Source organism: Lissotriton helveticus, chromosome 8 (assembly GCF_964261635.1).
Source record: "Lissotriton helveticus chromosome 8, aLisHel1.1, whole genome shotgun sequence".
In the NCBI taxonomy this organism is placed as follows: Eukaryota; Metazoa; Chordata; class Amphibia; order Caudata; family Salamandridae; genus Lissotriton; species Lissotriton helveticus.
Window position 1 is genome coordinate 239,026,170 of NC_136069.1, and position 24,202 is coordinate 239,050,371.

Genomic DNA, 24,202 nt, shown 5'->3' on the forward strand with positions numbered 1-24,202 from the left:
TTTGATTGGATAGGAGGACAATCCATACTACTACTGTTGCAGGGACTATTCTGCACAAACAGAACTATGGACAAGAAATAGGGCATTGGTTATAAATTATAATAGGCGCAGTTAGACTTTCTACATACCTCAGTCATAGCAGAAGTTGAACCCCCAATCTCCTTACTGACTAGCTAGTGTGTCAGAGTCATTATTTTAGCTCCCGAATGCAGCGATGATTGATCCCCAATGATTATACAAACCAGGACATAAGACTACGGAGCCAGAGTCCCGACCTCTCTGAGCCACGGACTCATGCTTGCAAATGGCAAACCCTTTCGCTCAGTCACTCATGACCAAAAACCACATGTCTATGTACGTTATAAAGCGTTATTAAAAGAAAAAACATTTATTAAAATCAACTTCATCATATAAGATAAACGGTGAAGGATTCAAAACTGAAAGGTGGCTGATTTCACACATTAATTGTGGGAGAGCCCTCACCTGGTTGGAACTTCAAGTCTTCTTTGTGGGGATGAATCGTTTCTGACTCCAATTGATGATGATCTGATCTTGCTCTTGTTCTTAGAAGGGAAGCTTCTGTCTGTTATGAGAAAAATGGTGCGTGTTGAAAAGCAAGCATTCATCAGTTGTACCAAAAAGTGTAGCAAGACATGTTACGGCTAAGCATAAATAAAAAAAAACCTTCACTGAAGAAAGGGAAATTTGTAGTTTCAAGACTAGAGAGTCACAAATTATGTAGTACTAGTAACATTTTTTCATTCCTAGAAAAAATAGGGAGTGGTGTATATGGCATCTAAGAATATGAAATGTATTTTCTTGGCGGAACATCGGCACAGCCATCCACCATTGCCGGGGCCAGCACGAAGGTGGTCACTCCTGGGGCGGAGGTGGTAGAACAGCCATCGGGAACTGCTGTGGGGTTGCCACGGTAGTGGCGGGCAGTGGCAAGCTGTTATATTCCTTACTTATTGAGATTGCAGACTGCAGAGTGTGCTCTCTGCACGGGTGTATATGTTGTACAGTACAAGTACACTTTACTGTTAAGAAGACTTACAAATTTAGAAGTAAGGGGCATATTATCAAAGACAGGTGATACATTATCGCCGCTTTTATCAGCAGGAAACTGCCCATGTTAGATGTGCTCACATCTAACATGGGCTTCGATTGGAATTCATAGAGCATATTATTAAGGCCATTATTGCCGCTTTATCGGCAGTTTTCTGCTGATAAAATCGGCGATAATGTATCGCCTATCCTTGATAATATGCCCCTAAGTTTTTGTCAACCAGGTAGAAGACATTCACCCTTGACTTCGCATGAGCAATAGCATTAGCGGCAGGGGTTGATGAGTAACCAATGGCCTCCTCTTAATTTGACTTCAACTCAGCTGTGAAAGTTTTATCGAGAAGCCAAGTCAGATCAGAGATGAAGTTTATGGATGGGATGAACGAAAAGGGAAAGAAGGGAGTAAGGAAGGAAGAGCGAGTTAAAAGTAATGACTGGCAAAGAATGATACGTGTTTTTGAATGCTGCCCGAGGTGGCTGGGAATATGATGCATGGCCGGTTGAAGGCTGAAGCCAGGATGGGTGGAAGGAGAAAGGGAAGAGGACTGCTTGGGTGGGTGAAACAGAAACTGTATGTGTGCACAATATATGCCTTGGTTCAAATTCAAATGCAAGTCAAGCACGGATGAATGGCTGGCGGTTTCCAAAGTAAAATATAAAGGTCGTTTTTCTGTGAGAAAAACTAAGGTTTGTCCAGTTGAGAAATTAAGAAGAATGATTGACATTTACTTGGATGGAAGCCTGGATCATGGTACTATCTTACTCATAGATAGCATAGGTGTATGTAGACAGAGTGACGGTCACTGGATGAAGTAAGTGTTACTTTGAAGAGCATTTAAAACCGCACCCGCACGTCCGTTCCAGTCTAGCAAAGGTGAGGAAAAGAAGATGTAATTTATCAGAATACTACCATGACTAGTAACAGTAGTTTGCAAGCACAGCACATATCCTGCCATTATGGGGGCCACTCACTACCTCTGTTAATAATTTTATTACAACTCTGCCATTCATGTGTGGCCTATCATTGTTCACTCAATAAAAAACAAAGCATCCCATATATAAGCAAATATCCTGTGAAGGGATAGATAATCATATTATTTATCTTCTTCATTTTCCTTTTCTAGTAGTTATTAGCACTGCAGGGTGAAAGTTAAATTATTCAAGCGCTGGGATGCCTCCGGGTAGCCATGCGCTATATAAATGCTTCTCACTATCACAATCACAGTAGCCCTTGTAACAGAGTATGGCCAGTGCCACCCGTAATAGAAAATTAAGAGCTTCACCACTTGCATGTACTAGAGTGGTACAGTAACGCAAGTCTGTGTCATCATTGCTTGCGTCTGTTTTTTCTCTGGTGCAAGTTGACTGTGCTGGCATTATGCCGGCTTCCAGAAGTTTACGTACCAATTTCACTAAACAAGAGAGAAGAAGAAGAAGAAGAAGACTGGTGTACTGTCTGAGTCTAATGTAGTGAGTCCATATAGTGCTAGCAGAATTGATTCCTGAAACTTCCACTAATGTTAGAGCAGAGGGCGACGAAGTGGGAGATTAGACAGATACAGGCAACAAATGTTATGTACTGTGCTTGCAAGTTGCTAGTGCTACTGTGACACAACTTTCTGCTGAATTATTTTGTGTTAATCTTAAGGTGCATTGGTTACAGTATGTTTTTCTTTCTTCATATAGATGCTCCTTCCAAACCAACACGGAAGGAGCTGGCTAGACGGGCCAGGCAAAGGAAGCTGGAGGCGATTGTCGCTGAATATCGGCGGCTGGTGGCCCAGGAGGAGGAGGACACGGAGTCTCAGTCCACAACATCCACCACGACAGCTGCATCCTCCTCCGCGCACTCTGGGTCAGCCAGTCAGCGCAAGCCTCCAGTGGTACGGAGCCGCGGTACCGCAGCCACCCGCCACCACCAAGCAGCCAAAAAATCAGCTGCCCCCCCATAGCATGTGCAAGGCACGCATCCACCGCCTAACGCTCAGAGTGTCCAACCTTAAGCAGGAGATGGAGAGAGTGAAAACCCTGCTCAAGAAGAACCTCCACAGGGAGCAACAGGACCACCTGGCCAAAGGACACCGCCGGCAGCAGTAGAGGAGGAGAGACTGCCCCTTACCCCTTTTTTAAAGACTTTTGTGGAATGGGAATTGGGAGTTAGGTTTTTTGGACTTTGGGGACTTTTTATTTTGCGGACATTCTTTGGGGTTAGGGAGGGGGGTGGCTCGGGTTTTGCGGGATAGTTTATTTTTGTTAGGGATAAAATAATTATTTACTTTCAACTTAAACATACGCGTTTTTAATGTTTTGCGGGGGAGGCACGGGGGGTAACTGTACGTTTGTTTTCCTGAAACTTAACTGGCTGCTTGATTCAAATTGTCTAAGTAATCGCCCAAATGTTTACAAAAGTAAGTGCCACTCACAGAGATAGTGAATTCAATTGTCCTACTACTTTACTAGTACTACCGTCAGTCTCTCCTCTCTCCTCCTACTCCATTATTCTTCCTCCCCCCAAACGCGTATCTTACCTGTGATTCGTGTTTGAGAATAGGGCTAGACACAGGGTTGGCTGCATGGCATATAGCAATTAAGGTTGGCAATCCCGGGCGGATGAAATGGCATCGTTGTGGTGGTAGTAGTGTTGGTACACAGTGGCAGTAGCAGCATTTGAAAAACAAAATATTGAAACCTTGAGTGGCCTGAGCGGAGCATTAGAACAGTACAATAGATAGCACAGTACACAAGAACAGTGCCATAATTTAGCCTAACAAATGCTAAAGTATTTAATTCAAAGTATAACTACTGGTTGCGTGGAGTTTGGCTTTGGCTTCTACAAGAAATAGTACTGAAGGTGAAGGACACAGCAGCGTAATCATTCGCCAATTGTAGGAGGAGGATGTTGTTGATGATCAATCCAGTTGATGGCGCACATGAAAATCAGATTTGATTTGCAAATAGTCATGGGTGTGTGTCAAGCTGAGTAAGAATATATCCTCGGATTCCTTCACCAGCCTTGAAATAAATTTTCTGTTGCTTTGACCTTATCCTCCCCAGCAAGTGTGTGGAATTATTGTTGTCATTTAGTCACACCTCAATGAAAACAACACACAACGGGGGAAGAGGGTTAGGGTTTGAAAATTGGATGGGAATGGGGTTTTTGGGGAGAGAGGAAAAGAAAACACTGCATGGACAAACAACAAATGAAGATAAACAAATCTTTGGATATGAATATATCCATAAATCTTTTAAGGGACATAAAGGAAGTGCATGTACTACTGCGTGCATGAAGTTGATTGCTAAATGGATGGTTAGGTTACTTAAACTAAGTAGTACTTTCTACAACTTACTAACTATGAAGAAACAATGTGACAGTACAGGGCTGCAGTAATTACTCAATTTGACTTGCCTATCTGCCCTTAGAGAGAATAAACAACACTTAGTACATGGAATTAGTTTTAAAAATAGCAAACAAAAACATATACAATGGCTGGAGGAATGAATTTGAAGCAGAGAGCAAACAAATGCACAGAGTCACACTCATAGAAGTTCACAACAATAGCATTATTTAAAAGATAAGGAGAAGTGTAGAGGATACTGTAACTGTATGTTGTAGTTGTCCTGTTAAATTTGGGAAGTTGCGTGCATCCAGCCATTCCTCTTATTCGCGGTACTCCTCCATTCCATCTGACGCTCCGTCGATCAATCTTGGTGACCAGACACACTGTCCACTGCCTGCCTGGCGGATGCGGAATTGCGGATCGCTAATGGTAAGCCTGAGTTAATCGTTTTTCCAATCGCACAGGGTAAAAGCCGGCCTGTAATTGTTGATGGAAAAACAGGAGTGATATTAACACCAATGTGAAACAAATATAAGGTATGCTGTGTAGTGCAAAAATAACACTTTCAGTTTCAGAGTCGACAGTATTACATACAAGCATCATTTCGAAAGGGCGTACTCTGAGTCTCTTTTACAAGGATAGTAATTAGTAAGTATGGGCACATTTTGCGGATCTTTCCCCTCAAGCTAGGTGCAAATTGCTATTTTAGAACAAAATTAGACCTTCCCAGCAGTGCTCCCAGACCCCTAAACCCACTCCTAAACATCTAGAACACCCCCACACAGCCCCCCAAAAACATGCAATACTGCTAAAAAAAAGAAACGTTTCCACCATGGATTTTCTTCAAACCACTTGCAATCAAAATTAGACCTTCCCAGCAGTGCTCCCAGAACCCTCAACCCACCCCCAAAAATCTAGAACACCCCCAAGCAGCCCCCCAAAAACATGCAATACTGATATGCCTAACTTAAAATTGTGCCAAAACGCTATCTGCAACTAGGCCCAAACCCCCCTTTTCCACCATGGATTTTCTTCAAACCACATGCAATCAAAAGTAGACCTTCCCAGCAGTGCTCCCAAACCCCTCAACCCACCCCCAAAAATCTAGAACACCCCCAAGCAGCCCCCCAAAAACATGCAATACTGCTAGGCCTCAGTTTAAATCGTGCCAAAACGCTGTCTGCAACTAAGCCCAAATCCCCCTTTCCCACCATGGATTTTCTTCAAACCACTTGCAATCAAAATTAGACCTTCCCAGCAGTGCTCCAAGACCCATAAACCCAATGCCAAACATCTAGAACTCCCCCAAACAGCCCCCCAAAAATATGCAATACTGCTAGGCCTAACTTAAAATCGGGCAAACCGCTCTCTGCAACTAGGCCCAAACCCCCCCTTTTCCACCATGGATTTTCTTCAAACCACTTGCAATCAAAATTAGACCTTCCCAGCAGTGCTCCAAAACCCCTCAACCCACCCCCATAAATCTAGAGCACCCCCAAGCAGCCCCCCAAAAACATGCAATACTGCTAAAAAAAAACTTTTCCACCATGGTTTTCTTCAAACCACTTGCAATCAGAATTAGACCTTTCCAGCAGTGCTCCCAGACCCCTTAACCCACCCTCAAAAATGTAGAACACCCCTAAGCAGCCCCCCAAAAACATGCAATACTGCTAGGCCTAACTTAAAATTGTGCCACAACGCTATCTGCAACTAGGCCCAAGCCCCCCTTTTCCACCATGGGTTTTCTTCAAACCACTTGCAATCAAAAGTATACCTTCCCAGCAGTGCTCCCAGATACCTCAACCCATCCCCAAACATCTAGAACATCCCCAAGCAGTTCCCCAAAAACATGCAATACTGCTAGGCCTCGGTTTAAATCGTGCCAAAACGATGGCTGCAACTAGGCCCAAACCCCCCTTTCCCACCATGGATTTTCTTCAAACCACTTGCAATCAAAATTAGTCCTTCCCAGCAGTGCTCCAAGACCCCTCAACCCACCACCAAAAAACTAGAACACCCCCAAGCAGCCCCCCAAAAACATGCAATACTGCTAAGCCTAACTTATAATTGTGCCAAAACGCTATCCGCAACTAGGCCCAAACCCCCTTTTCCACCATGGGTTTTCTTCAAACCACTTGCAATCAGAATTAGACCTTTCCAGCAGTGCTCCCAAACCCCTCAACTCACCCTAAAAAATGTAGAGCACCCCCAAGCAGCCCCCAAAAACATGCAATACTGCTAAGCCTAACTTATAATTGTGCCAAAACGCTATCCGCAACTAGGCCCAAACCCCCTTTTCCACCATGGGTTTTCTTCAAACCACATGCAATCAAAAGTAGACCTTCCCAGCAGTGCTCCCAGATACCTCAACCCATCCCCAAAAAACTAGAACACCCCCAAGCAGCCCCCCAAAAACATGCAATACTGCTGAAAAAAAAACTTTTCCACCATGGATTTTCTTCAAACCACTTGCAATCAGAATTAGACCTTTCCAGCAGTGCTCCCAAACCCCTCAACTCACCCTAAAAAATGTAGAGCACCCCCAAGCAGCCCCCAAAAACATGCAATACTGCTAAGCCTAACTTATAATTGTGCCAAAACGCTATCCGCAACTAGGCCCATGTGGAAAAGTAAATTTTGCCATGTTCTGTGTCCCTACGTGTTCCCCATCTTATGTTATATGTGCATGATTAATATGCATATGTATTCCCCCTGATCGATTAAAGACGCAATTACAGTTGTGTCCATCTCTAGTATGCCAGTTTCCAGTTCTCGTGAAAGCTACGTGTATTAGGCCTATGTAAAGCTACGTTGCCACGTTTCACAGTGTGCACGTTATTTCATTGTAAAGTCCCCGTTTCTAGGCCTCAAAAGGGCCCGGACTCAGATTCAGCTCCTGTCTCCTGAACCCTCTCCGAGGAGCGATACAGCCCCCACCTGTATCCCTGACCCTTCACTTACTTCCTGCCTCACAGTGCCGGGCTCGGCCTGGCTCTGCCTGCCAGTCTGCCAAGAGTATGTTATGATTCCAGTTATCAGTCCAGTCCTCCTTCTCTGCATTCCTAAGCTACTGAATCGCATCAATAGTTTCAGTCATCGTCTAGCCTTTACGTCTCCATGTAAGAGAAATACTGTATTAATGGTCATTTAATATTCCTCAACACGCACTACATGTAGAATAATGCATGCACCAGTCTTAGTGTCTGTTAGCCTTTGCCCTGATAACTTTTGGATTCCATCAATATGTTCTCTAAAACATCAGATACTAGATAGTGTTTAGGTACATGTCGCTTTGACTCTCCAGACTTTCGTCTCTCCTTCTAGCTCAGAAGTCATAGCCCCCAGCTTCTCCCTAGTAACACGTCATTGTCACTTTGCGCGCACCACTAGGTTAGAGGTCCCGGCTCCTTAGGTAGCCCCCTCCATGTTTCCGCCCCATTTATGACATATTCTGTTACGTTTACATCACATGTCTATGTACACGCCTCCTGTTACACCTACTTTCACCCTTATCTTTCGCGACTGTTACAGGCCCCACCCACTGTTCCGCCTATTGTATGTACTGTAATGCAATTGTTTTAGTATATATACTTGTGTATTGTTATTAAAAGCTAGCGCGCTCATTCCAGCTCCTGCCCGACAGCTGTCGGGGCCCCCCTGTTGGCTAGCCATCCCAGATCTTGCCCGTGCAGGTTGTCCTGTTCCTGTCCTTTATGCTGTATTAAACCTGCAAACTCCTACTACCTCGAATCTTGACTCTTATTTATTGAGCTATCTGTTATTGTTATATCCAGTCAAAAATAGAGGTATTATTTATTTATTTACCACATAATGGCGCCCGAACAGGGACTTGCCCTTTCCCCACGCGCCGGAGAAGCCACGCAAGCCCCCTGATCCTCTGCAGCCGTGACGGAACTATACCGTGCACGTGCAGATATTTCTGCTTCAAGTATCCCTCAGGCCCACGGAGGAGACGGAGGTTGCGGTCCAGCATCCAGACGAGGCGGTGGAGGAACGCGGCGAGTCCCGACCAGAGCCCAAGCCGAGAGTCCAAGGTCCGAGGTATCCGGAGGCCCACCCGTAACAGAAGTCCGAAGTTCGTCCGTCCGGCGTCGTAGCAGTCCAGTCCAGTCCGAGGCCTTCCGTTCTTGCTGCCCGGTGAGTACCGTTGCTGGGGTAGTATCTAGACAGGGTCAATTGTATTGTCTCTGGTCCGTGGGTTTGGGGTACACAGATCCAACACGAAGTGTCCACTTAGGTGGATGCGGGTCCTGACGTGTCTCTTTATGAGACCGGTAAGTTTCGTACTGTTTTAGCAGTGCATCTAGTTTCTGTTCTAGTCCGTTCTGTTCTCGAGAAATTCATGTATTCTGTTTTCAGTATTCCAGGTAGTGTTTTGTCCGAACTGTTATCCTAAATGTCATTCATGTATTTCAATGTTGTGGTATGAAAGTGGTGTAATTATCGTGTTCATTGTGTATTGTATTGTGTCTAGACTCCAGCCCAGTCATGCCTTTGTTTTCCAAATTACGTCAGTTAAAAACTAGAAAAGGTCTGTTAGAAGAAGCAGTTCCTGTCCCGCCTAGGGACAGTCCAGGTCATTTTATGTATCAGAAGCATGGCATAAGTGCCATATTATATCTAGATTTATGGGTGGAGTACACCAAACAGTTAGAAGAAAAGTACAGATGGCCCGTATCGGGTACATGGGATGCCGAGTGCATCATGCGAGTAGAAGAAGCATTATGGAAAAAGAAAGCCAGACAGTCACAGAAAGATGCCATCGAGTTATGGCGCAAAGAATCTCATAAAAGAACCGAAAAAGAAATCAGAAAGTCAGAATTAAGTAGAGAAACCTCAGAAAGAGCCCAAGAAAGGGAACTAATCGAAATAGGTGAACGAGTTAAAACCGAACAGTCAGACAGACAGAGGAATGCCCTCATTAAGGGTATGTATCCTCTTCTTGCCGAGGGCTTGCCAAAAACAACCCCGGAGGCATCCAGTAATTTTCCGCCACCCTTAGTTCCGACCAAGCTACGTCACAAACAGACCGCAGCTGATATTTTTCTCTCGTCCTATTTGGACGACACAGTCCCAGAATATGCAAATCCTGTTCCGCCAGCTCCTGTAAATAATGTAATTCATGATCCTCCAGCCACCGGGGCACCTGTTACAACACCTGTTACGGTACCCCCGGTCCAGCCCGTAGTACAAATTCCCGCCACATCAGTCACTCTGCCAGCACGAAGAGTATCAGTCGACGATCCCAGTATAGGGGCCGCGGGAGGAGGTCCTCCTGGTACCCCGCCGCCAAATAGACGTGTAGGAGCAGTCGAGTTACATGAACGTGCGTTACAGCGTACGCCCAAATATAAGACTATTGCAGAAATCAGGCGACTTCTTACTGAATGCTGTTATGATCCAGTCCCAGGCGAGGATAGTATGGTTATATATTCCGTACGTATAAGACAGGTGTCCGAGTATTTGGTCACCCTACCGAATATGAAAGAAGATCTAGACAGAATGTATCGTTTCATTCGTACAGGACAAGATCCAGAAAGTATTGCTGAAGTCATGTCTCTCAGAAAATCTGAGATCCAGTTCATGCTGTTAAAGTTTCTGATCAATTGTTTAATTAGGGAACAAGATTCCCCGACTAAAGATCCGACCGAAATGAAAATTCTGACAAAGTGGAGTGATAATATAGCCGAGGGTAAGCACAAGACACTCAATAGTATAGAGAATATGTACAAGAAAATACGTAAAGAAATAATAAGGTTACACGAACAACGCAAAGAAGCACAAGTAAGCGAGAAAGAAAATGACTCTTCTACTGAAGAGGTAGACGACGAGAATACCGCCAGAATAGCGTATGTAGGTAAATCTAGAATTCCAGACCGACATTTACGCCTAGAACACAAGAAAGTCTTTCATCTTCCAGCACCGGAACAAGGTTCTCTGGAACAAGTATTTCAAGCTACCGATCAAATTCTGAAATCACGAATCGGTTATAGTGAATTAAGTACCATGCATGAACAAGAACTAGCCCGATCAGCAGTCCGATGGATTACTGATTCTACCACTTTTCCAGACGAAATAGTGGCACAAATGTTTCTGAAACTGCCCCCAGCCGAGCAGCGACTGGTGGGTATGTATATGATCCAACACCTCATTACACTGTATGAGGGTCAACATTCTGATCCAGGTCCGTTACATGATGTCCTGAACGAGTTACTCCAGTATAGATGGAAAGGTTTCGGTACCGATTTAATTAGTGTCATTCTAGAACAGCGCCACAAATACAGAACGTTTTTGAACCCGCATTTTGTTCATGTCTCACCTCCAGAAAGTAAACCGTTTTACATAGACAGACAGCATCCGTTACGAGAAGTACACCCAGTTAGGACACCAGATGGTGAAATGCAACGAGTATTTGTTTATACCCCAGTTACCAAGATGGAACTCTTAGAGATGAAGAAATTAATTCCCTGTCACGACAAAGATCCAGCAGGGTTCCACCGAGAATTAAAAGACATGCTCCGTATGGGAGAATACACGTATCCAGATATTATTAAAATGTTAAAAGTCCTGTTGCCCGCAGGGGTATACGAAAAACTCAAGGAAAAAGATTGGGAGGTGGGAGAGAAAAAGATCGATTGGACAGCTCTAGAAGCTGAAGATAAGATACGAGTACCAGGTACCGGTCTTGGAGACAAATGTAAAGAATTACCAGAATTATTAATACAAGTTTTACCTAGATTATTAGCCACTAAAAAGGAAGACTGGGATGCAATCTCAGCCTGTAAACAGAAACAAGACGAAGATACTAGTGATTTTTATTCTAGATTTGAGAAATGTTTTAGCATCAACAGTGGTTTGAAGACGAGTAGTGAGTCATACCCTCATCTTTTTGTTACTAAATTAGTCGAGAATTCAAGTCCACAAGTTAAGAATCGAGTTTTGAAAGTCGAAAGTACTTGGCAAGCTAATACTCCGTCCCAGATGTTACAGATGCTCCAGTACCACCAGAATAGAATCAGAGAAGAGCAAGAACACGAGAGAAGACGTATGAAAGACACGAAAATGAAAGTACTAGTTGCACAATCTGTTCCACAAGACAGTCAGAAGAGGGGTCCGAATCAAGCCAGTCATCCTGCAGCTCCCGTTAAAGGGACATGCAATTATTGTAAACAGCCAGGTCATTTTATAAACGAGTGTGCAGTTCTGAAACACAATATAGCCACTGGTAAAACTAAAGAAAGACCACGTCCGCCTAGACAAGAACAAGTTTCACAGACTTCTCAGCCACAGAATGCACAACAGACAGTTCCAGCACCGCAGCCTATTGCTGCAACACAGCATGTTACACAGCAGATGTACCAGTATGCACAGACAGAGTATCCAGAGTATCAAGCGTATTCATGAAACAGCCTAGAGAGGGAGGTAGGCTTGCCTCTCATCGAGATTCCTGTAGATCAAGAAGGTCCCTATGTTCATAGTCAAGTATTAGGGAAAGACAGAAAGTTTCTGATTGATACAGGGGCAAGTAGGACTACCATTAGTCACGACGAGGTTCCAGGGGCTCCGCTCTCAGGCTCTAGAAATGTTTCCCTTGGATTTTCAGGAAAGCCTATTGTTAACGAGATATCAAATCCAGTTACTCTAGAAGTAGGTCCATTGTCCCGAACTACTGATCTATTGCTTACGAAGTCATGTCCAGAAAATTTGTTGGGTATTAAGACACTGAAAGAGTTAGGTGCAGTCATTTGTTGTTCCCCAGAGGGGGTACGTTTGTTTTTACGTGACTTCAAGGGTCACTATGTTTTACGAGATTTTGATCCAAGATTGTCTAATGTTCCGCAGCATCTATGGGCGCAAGGTCCAACTGATGTTGGTTTCATGCAAATCACACCCCATCGTGTGACTCTCAAGCAAGGTATAGTCCTGCCAAGAATCAGACAGTACAGATTGCCACCTGAGGCTGTAGCAGCCTTATCCAAAATTATTGACGAGCTCATTGCTCAAGGAGTAGTTGTAGAAACTGACTCCAATGTATGTAATTCTCCTATCATTCCAGTCATGAAACGTACTGATCCAAATGCACCCCCAGTATATCGATTAGTGATTGATCTTCGAGAACTTAATAAATGTATCATTCCCCAGTACCCAGTTGTTCCAGATATTTCAGCTCTATTGACAGCCATTGATTCTGAGGCTACATTTTTCACAGTCATAGACCTCAAAAACGCATTTTTCAGTGTTCCAATTCATCCAGACAGCCAGTACCTTTTCGGATTCTGTTTAAATGGAAGGAGCTATAAATTCACACGAGCTCCTCAAGGTTTCACAGAAAGTCCTAGCATCTACAGTCAAGCACTTAAGAGACAACTAGACAACATTCACATGCCAACTGACACTGCCCTGCTCCAATATGTCGATGATCTACTGATCACAGCCCGTTCTGAACGTGCTTGCGAGCGAGCATCACTTACAGTTTTGTATTTCCTAGCCGAGATGGGGCACAAGGTGTCTCCTTCGAAGCTTCAATTCTGTGTCCAGCAAGTGATCTACTTAGGCCACTTACTGTCCAAGTGGGGTAGGCAGTTGACACCCGATCGTATCCAGTTAATAGCGAGTCTTCCTCAGCCCAAGACCCAGAAGGAGGTACTTACTTCTTATTGCCGACAATGGATTCCTCAGTATGCATTTCTAGCCAAGCCACTGATACAGTTAACGACACAGGAGGCAGCCGTATCGACTGTTCTCCCTTGGACATCTGAACATACACTTAGTTTTAATGAGTTAAAGAAAGCTTTATGCCAAGCTCCCGTTCTAGCTACACCGAACTACAGTAAGCCTTTTACACTTTTTGTCACAGAACGTAATGGTACAGCATTATCTGTTCTCACACAAGATCAAGCAGGACAGTACAAGCCCTGTGCTTATTTTTCGAGCACACTAGATCCAGTAGCCCAGGCTCTGCCTGCGTGCCTCAAGTCAGTTGCAGCCACAGCACTAGCTATCAGACAAAGTGATTCCATAGTATTAGGACACTCCCTGACAGTACAAGTTCCACACTCCGTGGAAGTTCTTTTAAACCGAACACAGACTCAGCACTTGACAATTGCACGTTTAACAGGTTATGAATTGACACTGTTCCAGCCACACATAGAAATCAGACGCTGCAACGTTCTAAATCCTGCTACACTGTTACCGTCAGTTATTCCAAATCCTGCCACACATGACTGTGTGGAAGTAGTTAACACTATGACTAAGCCAAGACAAGATCTGACAGATATTCCATTACCAGATCCTGACCTGACACTTTATGTGGATGGTTCATGTATGAGAACGAGTACAGGAGAACTAGTAGCCGCGTATGCAGTGACTACTGACACTGAAGTTATTGAAACACATCGTATTGACACCCTGTCTGCTCAAGCAGCAGAGCTAGTTGCTCTGACACAAGCCTGCATACACGCCAAGAACCTGAAAGTTAATATTTACACAGATTCACGCTACGCATTCGGAGTTGTACACGACTTCGGAGTGCTCTGGCAGGAGAGAGGTTTCATGACTTCTCATGGAACCAAGATTCAGCATGGTCTCCTTATTCAAGCTCTGTTAGATGCAATACATTTACCAACATCTATCGCTATCATGAAGTGCAAAGCACATACGAAAGTCACTGACATTATTTCCCAAGGTAATGATCTAGCAGATCGAACAGCCAAGCTTACAGCACAGTCACCAGACATACCAGTTAACAAGACACCGACATCCACTCTAGAACAGACTACTTGTATGACAGTTAAGGACCCTACTCAAGATGTCATAGATATCCAGTTACATGCTACCCCCGAGGAAATTAAGAAATGGTCCGAACAAGGAGGGGTCCAGACAGATCAGGGATGGTTGACGAAGGGTAGAGCCACATGGTTTCTCCCCGACTCAATGGTTCAAGTCATTATCAATACCGCACATAGTCCAGCACACTTAGGAGAAAAAGCCATGTTAGACAGTATCCAGAACATTTGGTTTAACAAGCATTTACGAGCTGCAGCCAAGCAGAAAGTCCGTACCTGTATGATATGTTGCCAGCTCAATCCAGGTAAAAGTGTCCCGGTGGAACAAGGTGGGTTCCAACCCCCTGACCACCCTTTTGAAGTCCTCCAGATGGATTATATTCAGATGGAGCGATGTCGAGGTTTCAAGTATGTCCTTGTAGTTGTATGCGCTTTGTCCAGGTGGACAGAAGCATATCCAGTCCCAGATTATACAGCCGCGACCACTGCCAAGCAGTTGGTTCGTGAATTCTTCCCCCGCTATGGACTCCCTAGGGTCGTATATTCTGATAACGGCCAGCCATTCTCATCTGAACTCATGAAGCATGTTTCCCTTTTACTAGGGTACCAGTGGAAGTTCCATTGTGTACGCCATCCAGAAGCAGCCGGTCTCGTAGAGAGACATAATCAAACCTTGAAAATCCGTATTGCCAAAGTATGCAAAGAGAAAGGTGTAGACTGGTTAGTTGCCTTGCCAGTCGCTCTGTTCTATATGCGCATGGTCGCACATTCCAGATCAGGTCTGTCCCCTTATGAGGTCGTATTCGGCCGTCCCCCGAACGTGTGGGGTACACCCAGACCCCGAAGTATTACCGATGTTTCCAGTAATATGCTGACAGATTACCTAGCTTCCTTGATGTCTGCCCTACACTCTTGTCGTTCACAGGTTGCCGCCGCATTTCCAGACAATACCGAGGTGAAACCGCATGAAATCGTTCCAGGAAGCTTGGTTCTCGTCCGGAATTTTGATCGTTCGAGTCCGCTGGAGCCTCGCTGGAAGGAGCCGAAGTTGGTCCTTTTGACCACCCGTACTGCCGTCAAGTTGGAAGGCAGGAAGGGGTGGGTACACCTGTCACACGTCAAGAAATTTCACGGACTAAAAACTGTTTCCAAGAACTTTTCCAAGGATTGTCAAGATTTTAAAGACTGCCGAGATACTATTTTTAAGGACTGTCCCGCAAATGACATTGATTCAAAGCCTCCCCTGTTAGAGAAAACTCCACAGCAGGAGTATAAAAGTAAGCTACGGTCTAGTAAAATAAGTCAGCCAGTTTAATTGTCTAAGTCCTCCCCTAGGTGAAACGGTTAGACAGGTATCTGACATGTATGAAATAGACCCCCATAGTGAGAGAGTTAGTCAAAACTCAATCCGATGTATCGTTTTTCTAAGTTTTATATTGTTTTTAAGCTTAATGGTTACCTGCACGAGCTATGCATTTCATTTATGTTTTCCGATCTCTCATGTAAATAAGTATTCTAATGCTACAGTAGAGCACACGTTTAGTGATCTGCCTCCTCACGAACTATCCTATCGTCTTGCTATGCGCAACAATTCATTCATCCGTATGTTACATTATTCACACCAGACCAGCAATGCCACTAATTGTTGGGTGTGTGGTCGACTCCCCCCTTTCCAGACACCGAAGGGAGTTCTGCCACTGTTTCCTTATCCATTTTCCCATAATGGCTCATGTGGAGCCTGGTCCATGTTAACGTCATCTTCAAATGATATGTCCCTTCTGAACAGTACATGTTTTCCAGACAAGCAAGGTCTTCCCCACAGAACAGGGTTAGATCTAGAAAATGAAGTTTATAATTTGGGTAATTATTCTTCGAATTTCATGGTCCTGAATGTTCAGTCTGATCCTACTCCAGACTTACCTGCTATTTCAGTACTACCAGTCAAAGGCGAATTATGTGTCAGAAATAATGGTTCCGTACATGTAGGACATAGTGATTGTACTACTATTGTCAAGTATAGTGACAGTGGGACATCTATTTTCAAAGCTTCACGTCATTCTTATTTTGTTTGTGGTCAGACCGCATATGTTCGTCTGCCCCTCGATTGGGAGGGAACCTGTTACATTGCCTTCCTACTGCCACCAGTTTTCCTAGCCCCATCTGATTATCATAGAAACACACATCTAGTACACATTAGACATAGAAGGGAGATCGAGTCCCCGATTGTCGATCAAACTGAAACTGCTCTAGAACAGTATACAGATTTCAATAGAGGTTTCTTTTTCTTTATAGGACCTATCCAGAATAGTAAGTTAATCCGTAGGTTAACAAGAACTCTTGAAGCAGTAGTGAATGAGACTGCCTCTGCTCTAGGTAACTTAACCGAAGAGCAATCTGCTATGAGATTTGTCGTGCTCCAAAATCGTCTCGTTCTGGACGTCATATTGGCCGATAGAGGAGGAGCATGTAGAGTCATCGGATCTAGTTGCTGCATTTTCATTCCTAATAACGCGCCGTCTGTTTATTCAGCTATAACCAGACTTCATAAAATTGCCCATCAGTTACACCAGAATCCAGGCACCTGGACATGGTCCGGTTGGTTTTGGAGTATTATTTCTGCCTGGGGATGGAAAATATTGTCATTTCTAGGTATTGCAGTAGCGATCATATTCAGTTGCTGCCTCTGTATACAATGTGGCCCTGCGATTTGCGGCATTTGTGCTACCTCTTGTATTCCTAGTCCCAAGTCCCGTCCTAAATCCCGTTCCAAGAAAATTTGAGACGAGCAAATGATACTGTATGAAATGATAGATGGTATCATGAATATTGATGTTTCCTGATGGAAACGTAGTGACAAGGAGGGAATGTGGAAAAGTAAATTTTGCCATGTTCTGTGTCCCTACGTGTTCCCCATCTTATGTTATATGTGCATGATTAATATGCATATGTATTCCCCCTGATCGATTAAAGACGCAATTACAGTTGTGTCCATCTCTAGTATGCCAGTTTCCAGTTCTCGTGAAAGCTACGAGTATTAGGCCTATGTAAAGCTACGTTGCCACGTTTCACAGTGTGCACGTTATTTCATTGTAAAGTCCCCGTTTCTAGGCCTCAAAAGGGCCCGGACTCAGATTCAGCTCCTGTCTCCTGAACCCTCTCCGAGGAGCGATACAGCCCCCACCTGTATCCCTGACCCTTCACTTACTTCCTGCCTCACAGTGCCCGGCTCGGCCTGGCTCTGCCTGCCAGTCTGCCAAGAGTATGTTATGATTCCAGTTATCAGTCCAGTCCTCCTTCTCTGCATTCCTAAGCTACTGAATCGCATCAATAGTTTCAGTCATCGTCTAGCCTTTACGTCTCCATGTAAGAGAAATACTGTATTAATGGTCATTTAATATTCCTCAACACGCACTACATGTAGAATAATGCATGCACCAGTCTTAGTGTCTGTTAGCCTTTGCCCTGATAACTTTTGGATTCCATCAATATGTTCTCTAAAACATCAGATACTAGATAGTGTTTAGGTACATGTCGCTTTGACTCTCCAGACTTTCATCTCTCCTTCTAGCTCAGAAGTCATAGCCCCCATCTTCTCCCTAGTAACACGTCATTGTCAGTTTGCGCGCACCACTAGGTTAGAGGTCCCGGCTCCTTAGGTAGCCCCCTCCATGTTTCCGCCCCATTTATGACATATTCTGTTACGTTTACATCACATGTCTATGTACACGCCTCCTGTTACACCTACTTTCACCCTTATCTTTCGCGACTGTTACAGGCCCCACCCACTGTTCCGCCTATTGTATGTACTGTAATGCAATTGTTTTAGTATATATACTTGTGTATTGTTATTAAAAGCTAGCGCGCTCATTCCAGCTCCTGCCCGACAGCTGTCGGGGCCCCCCTGTTGGCTAGCCATCCCAGATCTTGCCCGTGCAGGTTGTCCTGTTCCTGTCCTTTATGCTGTATTAAACCTGCAAACTCCTACTACCTCGAATCTTGACTCTTATTTATTGAGCTATCTGTTATTGTTATATCCAGTCAAAAATAGAGGTATTATTTATTTATTTACCACACCCAAACCCCCTTTTCCACCATGGGTTTTCTTCAAACCACATGCAATCAAAAGTAGACCTTCCCAGCAGTGCTCCCAAACCCCTCACCCCACCCCCAAAAATCGAGAACACCCCCAAGCAGCCCCCCAAAAACATGCAATACTGCTAGGCCTCAGTTTAAATCGTGCCAAAACGCTGTCTGCAACTAAGCCCAAATCCCCCTTTCCCACCATGGATTTTCTTCAAACCACTTCTTGCAATCAAAATTAGACCTTCCCAGCAGTGCTCCAAGACCCATAAACCCAATGCCAAACATCTAGAACTCCCCCAAACAGCCCCCCAAAAATATGCAATACTGCTAGGCCTAACTTAAAATCGGGCAAAACGCTCTCTGCAACTAGGCCCAAACCCCCCCTTTTCCACCATGGATTTTCTTCAAACCACTTGGAATCAAAATTAGACCTTCCCAGCAGTGCTCCAAAACCCCTCAACCCACCCCCATAAATCTGGAGCACCCCCAAGCAGCCCCCCAAAAAATGCAATACTGCTAAAGAAAAAACTTTTCCACCATGGTTTTCTTCAAACCACTTGCAATCAGAATTAGACCTTTCCAGCAGTGCTCCCAGACCCCTTAACCCACCCTCAAAAATGTAGAACACCCCCAAGAAGCCCCCCAAAAACATGCAATACTGCTAGGACTAACTTAAAATTGTGCCAAAACGCTATCTGCAACTAGGCCCAAGCCCCCCTTTTCCACCATGGGTTTTCTTCAAACCACTTGCAATCAAAAGTAGACCTTCCCAGCAGTGCTCCCAGATACCTCAACCCATCCCCAAACATCTAGAACACCCCCAAGCAGTTCCCCAAAAACATGCAATACTGCTAGGCCTCGGTTTAAATCGTGCCAAAACGATGGATGCAACTAGGCCCAAACCCCCCTTTCCCACCATGGATTTTCTTCAAACCACTTGCAATCAAAATTAGTCCTTCCCAGCAGTGCTCCAAGACCCCTCAACCCACCCCCAAAAAACTAGAACACCCCCAAGCAGCCCCCCAAAAACATGCAATACTGCTAAAAAAAACAACTTTTCCACCATGGATTTTCTTCAAACCACTTGCAATAAGAATTAGACCTTTCCAGCAGTGCTCCCAAACCCCTCAACCCACCCTAAAAAATGTAGAGCACCCCCAAGGAGCCCCCCAAAAACATGCAATACTGCTAAGCCTAACTTAAAATTGTGCCAAAACGCTATCCGCAACTAGGCCCAAACCCCCTTTTCCACCATGGATTTTCTTCAAACCACTTGCAATCAAAAGTAGACCTTCCCAGCAGTGCTCCCAGACCCCTCAACCCACCCCCAAAAATCTAGAACACCTCCAAGCAGCCCCCCAAAAACATGCAATACTGCTAGGCCTCAGTTTAAATCGTGCCAAAACGCTGTCTGCAACTAGGCCCAAACACCCCTTTCCCACCATGGATTTTTTTCAAACTACTTGCAATGAAAATTAGACCTTCCCAGCAGTGCTCCAAGACCCATAAACCCACTCCCAAACACCTAGAACACCCCCAAACAGCCCCCCAAAAACATGCAATACTGCTAGGCCTAACTTAAAATTGGGCCAAAACGCTCTCTGCAACTAGGCCCAAACCCCCCTTTTCCACCATGGATTTTCTTCAAACCACTTGCAATCAAAATTAGACTTTCCCAGCAGTGCTCCAAGACCCCTCAACCCACCCCTAAAAATCTAGAACACCCCCAAGCAGCCCCCCAAAAACATGCAATACTGCTAAAAAAAAAACTTTTCCGCCATGGATTTTCTTCAAAGCACTAGCAATCAGAATTAGACCTTCCCAGCAGTGCTCCCAGACCCCTTAACCCACCCTCAAAAATATAGAACACCTCCAAGCAGCCCCCCAAAAACATGCAATACTGCTAGGCCTAACTTAAAATTGTGCCAAAACGCTATCTGCAACTAGGCCCAAACCCCCCTTTTCCACCATGGATTTTCTTCAAACCACTTGCAATCAAAGGTAGACCTTCCCAGCAGTGCTCCCAGACACCTCAACCCACCCCCAAAAATCTAGAACACCACCAAGCAGTTCCCCAAAAACAGGCAATACTGCTAGGCCTCGGTTTAAATCGTGCCAAAACGATGGCTGCAACTAGGCCCAAACGCCCCTTTCCCACCATGGATTTTCTTCAAACCACTTGCAATCAAAATAAGACCTTCCCAGCGGTGCTCCAAGACCCCTTAACCCACCCCCAAAAATCTAGAGCACCCCCAAGCAGCCCCTCCAAAAAATGCAATACTGTTAAAAAAAAAACTTTTCCACCATGGATTTTCTTCAAACCACTTGCAATCAGAATTAGACCTTTCCAGCAGTGCTCCCAAACCCCTCAACCCACCCTAAAAAATGTAGAACACCCCCAAGCAGCCCCCCAAAAACATGCAATACTGCTAAGCCTAACTTAAAATTGTGCCAAAATGCTATCTGCAACTAGGCCCAAACCCCCCTTTTCCACCATGGATTTTCTTCAAACCATGTGCAATCAAAAGTAGACCTTCCCAGCAGTGCTCCCAGTCCCCTCAACCCACCCCCAAAAATCTAGAACACCCCCAAGCAGCCCCCCAAAAACATGCAATACTGCTAGGCCTCAGTTTAAATCGTGCCAAAACGCTGTCTGCAACTAGGCCCAAACCCCCCTTTCCCACCATGGATTTTTTTCAAACCACTTGCAATCAGAATTAGACCTTCCCAGCAGTGCTCCCAGACCCCTTAACCCACCCTCAAAAATATAGAACACCTCCAAGCAGCCCCCCAAAAACATGCAATACTGCTAGGCCTAACTTAAAATTGTGCCAAAACGCTATCTGCAACTAGGCCCAAACCCCCCTTTTCCACCATGGATTTTCTTCAAACCACTTGCAATCAAAGGTAGACCTTCCCAGCAGTGCTCCCAGACACCTCAACCCACCCCCAAAAATCTAGAACGGCCCCAAGCAGTTCCCCAAAAACATGCAATACTGCTAGGCCTCGGTTTAAATCGTGCCAAAACGATGGCTGCAACTAGGCCCAAACCCCCCTTTCCCACCATGGATTTTCTTCAAACCACTTGCAATCAAAATTAGACCATCACAGCGGTGCTCCAAGACCCCTTAACCCACCCCCAAAAATCTAGAGCACCCCAAGAAGCCCCCCAAAAAAATGCAATACTGTTAAAAAAAAACTTTTCCACCATGGATTTTCTTCAAACCACTTGCAATCAGAATTAGACCTTTCCAGCAGTGCTCCCAAACCCCTCAACCCACCCTAAAAAATGTAGAACACCCCCAAGCAGCCCCCCAAAAACATGCAATACTGCTAAGCCTAACTTAAAATTGTGCCAAAATGCTATCTGCAACTAGGCCCAAATCCTCCTTTTCCACCATGGATTTTCTTCAAACCACATGCAATCAAAAGCAGACCTTCCCAGCAGTGCTCCCAGTCCCCTCAACCCACCCCCAAAAATCTAGCACACCCCCAAGCAGCCCCCCAAAAACATGCAATACTGCTAGGCCTCAGTTTAAATCGTGCCAAAACGCTGTCTGCAACTAGGCCCAAACCCCCCTTTCCCACCATGGATTTTTTTCAAACCACTTGCAATGAAAATTAGACCTTCTCAGCAGTGCTCCAAGACCCATAAACCCACTCCCAAACATCTAGAACACCCCCAAACAGCCCCCCAAAAACATGCAATACTGCTAGGCCTAACTTAAAATCAGGCCAAAACGCTCTCTGCAACTAGGCCCAAACCCCCCTTTTCCACCATGGATTTTCTTCAAACCACTTGCAATCAAAATTAGACCTTCCCAGCAGTGCTCCAAGACCCCTCAACCCACCCACAAAAATCTAGAACACCCCCAAGCAGCCCCCCAAAAACATGCAATACTGCTAGAAAAAAACTTTTCCACCATGGATTTTTTCAAACCACTTTCAATTAGAATTAGACCTTCCCAGCAGTGCTCTTAGACCCCTCAACCCACCCTCAAAAATGTAGAACACCCTCAAGCAGCCCCCCAAAAACATGCAATACTGCTAGGCCTAACTTAAAATTGTGCCAAAATCCTATCTGCAACTAGGCCCAAACCCCCTTTTCCCCCATGGATTTTCTTCAAACCACTTGCAATCAAAATTTGACCTTCCCAGCAGTGCTCCCAGGCCCATAAACCCACTCCCAAACATCTAGAACCCCCCAAGCAGCCCCCCAAAAACATGCAATACTGCTATCCCCAAAACATGGCAAATCGCGCCTTGACAAAAAATTGCTGTTTTCAGCACTTCCACTACTTCGATCCTCTTGAAACTTACCAGGACACTTGTTCCAGTGATTCCCAAGAATCTCAGCAAGGCAGAACAAAATCGATCCACTGGAAGGTGTACGACTACTTTTCACCCAAACACACGCGCCCGCAAAACACCAAAAAAGGCCATATTTCGGCCAATTCTGGACCAAAAAACGCCAAACCACCCTAAAACCTTGCCAACATCATTATGAATGAGCCTGCATCGGGACCTGAGCCCTAGACCCCGCAGAAAGCCTACCCAATTAACCCCAAAAACCCATGTAAACCGCACTGAACCCTAAACCCTATATATGCTTTGTCTGTCTGTGTCAAAGAGCCTAGGTATGCTACATCAGGTTGCTTCACTCAGTGGTGCCTGCCTGGACCATCTGCATGGCCCTGCCGCAAGCATGGGCCAAAAATCCGTTACGCTCAAGAATTTGCTAATTTACGGCAATTTTGCACTGAAAAACAGCAAATTTCACGAGCGGAACGGATTTTTGGCCCATGCTTGCGGCAGGGCCATGCAGACGGTCAAGGCAGCCACCTCTGAGTGAAGCAACCTGATTTAGCATACCTATGCTCTTTGTCACAGATAGACAAAGCATATCTAATTGTATGCAGTAAGCCACATAGCCCCAATTTGACATGAACTGCTGTCTGGACTCTGCCTGGAATAACAACACTACACTGCCTTGACCACTCCATACCACGACTAGACAGACATGTAGTTCTGCTGTAGTAGTTGTTGTAGACTGGTCTACCTGTTTGCCACTCACGAATTGGCCATAGTTCTTCCGTAAACCGACGCTGATGATCCATCCATCCCAGTGAGTGACTGTAAAGAAAAAAGATATATTATTTAATCAAGACAGTCATCATGGTATATTGGCAAACAGTAAGTCCAAGGACAGTTTACATATTGGAAAATGCAACGTAGTGGCCCCTGCAGTTGAAGTGCAATTTGAATTAAACAAGGTAAAAAAACAGCAGAGTAGACTTGAGTTACATTTAGTCTATAAAAGATGAAATAATAACAGAAGACATATGATTCATTTCATGCACAACAAACAAACAGCAATTGCTTTCATCAGAGCCAGACAGCCATTGCTGTCCACTGCATGCCATCTTCTTCTCATTATTCATTACCTGTTCCACTTTTTGTCCGCATCTTCTTCTGGAAGTGAGGGCCCACAGGGCAGCCTCTCCTGGCAATTTCAGAAGTAACTGTCAGCAATCAGCAAGCATGTAGTCAGTAATTCCAGTCCCACTTGAGGGGACTCGTCTACGAAGATAACATTTCTTTATTCTGCGTAATCCAGCCATCTTCCTTGAGGGAAATGGATATGGGGAGTCTGGAGGAGGAGGATAGAGGAGCATGATTGAGTTGTGAACTTGTGAACCTCAGGAATGCAGACTGCGGCACCTGCAAATCAATAAGGAAATAAGATGAAGACAGTGCTGCTGATGGACTTGTTGTGATTAGGTGATTAGAGTTTTTTTGTTGTGGTAAAAGTTGCAAAACAAAGAAAGACACACAGGAATAAAAGTGAATAAGGACGAAAAAAAAGGAAGTTATTTTCAGGCCTAGGTGTCAGGGAAGTAGAGCTTG